This window comes from Salmo salar, chromosome 27 (genome assembly GCF_965601325.2).
Source record: "Salmo salar chromosome 27, fSalSal1, whole genome shotgun sequence".
NCBI lineage: Eukaryota > Metazoa > Chordata > Actinopteri > Salmoniformes > Salmonidae > Salmo > Salmo salar.
Window position 1 is genome coordinate 3,121,232 of NC_138317.1, and position 6,000 is coordinate 3,127,231.

Genomic DNA, 6,000 nt, shown 5'->3' on the forward strand with positions numbered 1-6,000 from the left:
ACATTGCCATTGGCTGCACGGTGTCGCTTTAAGAGAAATCCCATGCAGCCTTGTTTACAATTTTGAACACTGGAATGTGAGATGTAATATACAGCTCGGTTAGGATGATAGAAATCTTCATTATTTGGTTGAATGATTTTTCTATTTGAGTGTCATTGTTCCTATATAGCCTACACTCTCTTGTTCTGAACTTCTAACGCGAGTGGGGCGGGTGTGTCTTCGTGACAATGATCACAAGACAATTTGCTCACCGATTTGACGGCTCCAACGCAGTTCCATCTCCGACACCACCGAAACATCAGCTATGCGGGTGTTAAAGGTCACCGGTTAAAGGTTAGTCTTATTGAATCTAGCCCAAGGTCTCAATTTCCTATAGACTTTAATGACCTCTCATTCCGTATCTGGTTTCCTCTGAAGTTCTTTATAGTTAAAATACCCCCCTGTACGGTAGATCCATACCCTTACTTTCCTGTACACACAGAACAATCCTCTTTAACCATTATGGGGACCAGTGTCCATCTTTCTCCCACACGATGATGGGGTGCCCCATGACCTGTCTATGTAACTCATCTCTTTCTCTGTCTTTGTAATAGGGGTGGGTTTATTCCTGGGTATCCTTAGTGGGGACAGAATGCCCTGGTCTACCTACTTAAAGATAAGGCCTTCGCAGAGGGACAGGAGTGCAGAACAAGAAGTGAAGGAAAGAAGTTAAGGTCACTGCAAGGAGCACTGTCATTTAGAAGAAAGTTTACCCTCTTTGTTGTAAGATAAGAACAAAACCTTAAATACCTAAACTAAGCCAATATATTGATTGCTTGCAGACTGTAAAAAATGGGAGTTTGTAAAATACTTTTTATCATTTTGTACAGAGTGTAATAGAATACAGTTCAAGAGAGAATACAATACATGTGCCTGTCATTCTCAATTACATAATAGACCTACTACAAACCACCAGAGTGTGCCCATGCAGACACAGTATTTAGTATTTATTAGGATCTCCATTAGCTGTTGCCAAGGCAGCCGCTACTCTTCCTGGAGTTCAAACAGGAACAGTCTCACTGCTTTTTCCTCACCCAGACGCCAGCTCTCACCTCCTCTCATCCCCAGACATCTCTGATACTTTCTCTCCATATACCTTCCCTTCACTCCTCATCTGTGTTGTTCTCCCTATTTTGATGATTGCCAAGTGAGTGACAGCCAAGGGCTGGGCAGTGCTGGAGTCTCATGGTGTGTGTTTCAATTGGCTACCTATTCCCTACATAGTGCACTTCTTTTGACCAGAGCCCTATGGGCCCTGAGCAAAATTTGTGCACTATAATGGGAAAATGATACCATTTGGGACACAGCCAATGGCTTGGATCAATGACCCCATTGGTGTTCATCTAGAAGTCATGGTGAACTATGGGCCATTGTCCAAGGGCTCAAGTAACGATTGGTTCCACTGAATGTCAACGTTGGTTAGATAATGCCTGTGAATTAGGATCAATATGACATGTAGCGTTGAGCATTTGGGCTGAAAGACTTTGCCGTTTGAAATGACAACAGGTGATTGATTGTAGCAAATTGACTCTGGCTAATGCAATATCCAGCAGGGTCTACAAACTCCATACCATGTCTACAGCATAATAGGCCGCAGCAGCATGGTTTACTTCATAACCATATAATAACCACATGGGCCAGCTCAATTAATGACTTTTACAGGTGGTAAGATACCTAGTGTGGCAATGCAGTCTGTCAATATCACTTTCCAATTGGTAACCTATGGGGCCTCAGTACTGCGCTGAGTCGATGTGGACACAACAGGGTCCTTGTGTTTGTGTTAGTATCAGTGATGATCAACAGGACGTTGCTGCCATGGACCCTGCCAACAAAGCAAACCCTGTTTAAATCTGCAAGACACCAGCCTGCTGTTCGTCTCTGGATCAACTATAACAACAGCAGTACCAGAGAGGCATTATAATTTGGATGGACGGTATACTGAGGAACCCTTGTTTTGCAGGGAGGGAGGTAAACTGATAATGTCATAACACCTTTAGGGAGACAGACCTAATACGATATGAATCATTAGGCCTTCACGATTATGCAGTGATGAGTTGGAAAGGAAGGCCAATCCATAACAGGGGTCAGATAGTGAGGTAACCTGTTCTGTCAGGAATTAGTAGTGCTGACTACATAAAGATGCTGCACTATCTAATAGCAATTCAATGGTGCCCACATTGAAGCAATGGGTTTGCAATAACATTTTGTATAAATATATTTTTTTAGCTAGCCAGCTTCTCTCATATATTTACTTTCCATGCATATTAAAATTGATATAACTCTGAAATAGATGAGTCAATGAGAGTGCCCTGTATGTATCTCATATTGAGTTGCGTATTACATTTACATTTTAGTCATTTAGCAGACACTCTTATCCCGAGCGACTTACAGTAGTGAATGGATACATTTCATACATTTTTTTTTTTCTGCGCTGGCCCCCCGTGGGAATCGAACCCACAACCCTGGCATGGCAAACACCATGCTCTACCAACTGAGCTACAGGGAAGGCGTATGACTCGGCATCGAATACAGAGATGTCAAAACATCCATGGCCATGGTGTTGATTGATGTCACCATCTAACGTGGTTAACAATGATAAACTACTGTATGAGCTGGGTGGTTTTGTGCAGATTGATCAGCATTTGTATTGTCTAGCTATGACTTCCTTTACTTTCAATCATAGGCGGCGTCTCGGATTTGTCCTCTCACAATACTTCTCCTGTGAACAAACAAATGCAGTCAAGTTCTCTGCATAATATTGATGTATCAGGGACCAATTGTAGAACAATCAGTGTAGGCGGGCTCCACACACCAGTGCTCACAACATATATACTACATGACCAAAAGTATGTGGACACCTGCTCGTCGAACATTCCAAAATCTTGGGTGTTAATATGCTGCTATTTTGGGAAGGCTTTCCACTAGATGTTGGAACATTGCTGCAGGGATTTGCTTCCATTCAGCCACAAGAGCATTAGTGAGGTCAGGCAGTTTGCGTTGCAATTCATCCCAAACCAAAGGTGTTTCGATGGGGTTGAGTTCAGGGCTCTCTGCAGGCTGGTCAAGTTCTTCCACACCGATCTCTACAAAACATTTCTGTATAGACCTCGCTTTGTGCACGAGGGCATGGTTATGCTGAAACAGGAAAGGGCCTTCCCCAAAATGTTGCGACAAAGTTGGAAGCACAGAATCGTCCAGAATGTCACTGTACATAGCATTAAGATTTTCCTTCACTGGAACTAAGAGGCCTAGCCCGAACAATGAAAAACAGCCCCAGACCACCATTTCTCCTCCACCAAACTTTATAGTTGGCACTATGCATTGGGGTAGGTAGCGTTCTTCTAGCCTTCGCCAAACTGAGATTTGTCTGTCGGACTGCCAGATGGTGAAGCGAAGAGAATGTGTTTCCACTGCTCCAGAGACCAATGGCGGACAGCTTTACACCACTCCAGCCGATGCTTGGCATTGAGCATAGTGATCTTAGGCTTGTGTGCGGCTTCTCAGAAACCCATTTCATGAAGCTCCCGATGAACAGTTCTTGTACTGATGCTGCCTCCAGAGGCAGTTTGGAACTCTGTGAGCTTGTGTGGCCTACCACTCCGCGGCTGAGTTGACGTTTCCACTTCACAATAACAGTACTTACAGTTGACCGGGGCAGCTCTAGCAGGGCAGACATTTTATGAACTGACTTGTTGGAAAGGTGGCATCCTATGATGGTGCCATGTTGAAAGTCACTGAACTCTTCAGTAAGGCCATTCTACTGCCAATGTTTGTCTATGGAGATTGCATGGCTGTGAGCTCAATTTTATACACCTGTCAGCAACGGGTGTGGCTGAAATAGTCGAATCCACTAATTTGAAGGGGTGTCCACACACTTTTGTTTATATAGTGTACTTCAACTCACTGCCTACAATGGAACAAAGGACTTATCACAGTCTGCAGAAACGGTGCATTTCCCTCTGAAGCTTTGTCTCTCCTGTCAGATCTATTGATGCAACCTAACATGCGGGTTGGTTTGCGGGTCAACATCTTTGCACAAGGTTGCTTTTTCAACCGGTGCAGTGGTACATATTCTTTCTCATTTTTTATGTCTCTATCTTTCTATCTCTTTCCATCTATATCTCATGTTAGGCTAGTGTACGTAGGTGGCTAGCTGATGAGTCATTGGTTGCACACCTCATCGATGGCTGCCCATATTTGGGCTGGCAGGAAGTCCATTTTTTTGCCAGAGTTTTGATGTGGAGACTAGCAAATGCGCAGATGAATACTGGGGCTCTTTCTCTTCTCTTCCCCACAATTTTTCATTTGAAACCACAGCTCTTTCTCAAGGGTGACTCTTGTTTATTAGTACTTCTTATTTCCAGTCGTCTCAAGGACCTTCTTTGATCAGTTCTGCAAGGGGCTCACTGTGATGTCATGAGAGAAACATTGATGGGAGGATATGCTCGGATACTGTATTTGTATTCTACTTGTGTACGCTTTATTACAAAATCATTTCTAAAGTTGACCAAGTACACAGTGTTTGAGGTTGATAAAGAATGCTGTGTTTACGGAAGTTAGGAGATTGTTTCTTTGAGTCAACAACCTTTACTCAAAAAGTACCTTTGCACAACTGGATAGCCCAAAAAACCTCTCTCCCATTTACAAACATAGAGAGAGGGGCTTTGTGAAAACAGTGCAATTTGTTCTTGTAGAAAGTATTTCACACGCACAAGCAGACACTTCTCTGGATTAGCAGACCTGTGAGGAGAGGATTTTTTTGCTCTCCTTTTTGATCACAAACTCAGTGGGGAATAAATACATTCAAATGAAAAATCTGGTGTGCTCAACTATAGATGCATCTTGGTCTTTGTATGCTTAAATCATAAGGAGGCCAGAGAGAAACAGTTATATGGATGGTGTATAGCTGGCGGATAAGAAGCAGGCTAAAAACAGCTCATGTTTATTTGTGTATAAATATATCAATATCAGGCTATACTGTATGACGTGCAACAACCAAATGAAATGAGGAGAGCCTTCATAATCTGGCATATACGTAACCAATCTAATGATAGGTTCACTCTATTATCTCAGCAGGGAGAACATCCTGAGGACAATGTAATATGTTATGGATGTTTCCTCTTTAATAATATTCGATTAATCAGTATCCAATGTGCCAAGAGATCTAATTAAGACGTATCGTTATGAGTCAATGTGCGCTGAATTCACTCAGAGGACATGATGGTACTATTAGAGGTGGTACTACTCACATAAAGATGCTGAGTGTATTTCAGCGTGTGTGTGTGTGCGCGTGAGTGTGTGCACGCTCATGTATAGACTAGACATGCACAGACTTATCTTAATTGGATCACTCTGCTGTCACAGAGAACTTTCCCGATTTTTCCCTGAGGCACTTGACACAATGGGTTTTGTCCCAAATGGCACCTTATTCCCTATTAAGTGCAATCATTTTGACCAGAGCCCTATACAATTAATAAGGTGCCGTTTGGGACGCAGAAAATAGCATATTATACAGTCTCTCCTGTATCATTTTTTTGTGATTCATTAGACATCCCAGCCATCAGAATACATCACATCTCATTGTGAAGGAGTCAGAGTTCAATTCAAACTGCTTTTTGACTGGCTGTGACTGCTCTGAAAGGAAATAACATTATTATACACTCTGTCAGGGTGGCTACAGCAACATGAACCAATCTGACATAGGCTGCCTCCCAAATGGTACCCTATTTCCAATATAGTGCTCTACTTTTGACCAGGACCCATGGGGCTCTATATAGGGAATCGGGAGCCATTTGGGATGCTGACATATACTTTTTAAATGTAGGAAGTAATGAATTAGAAGAATAACATTGGATTGACAGTAATGGAGGTTAAATACATTAGACTTGGCAAGCAAGCACTACTTTTCCATTCATAAACAACATTGACAAGTGATATCCCCATTTTATATAGATACATCTT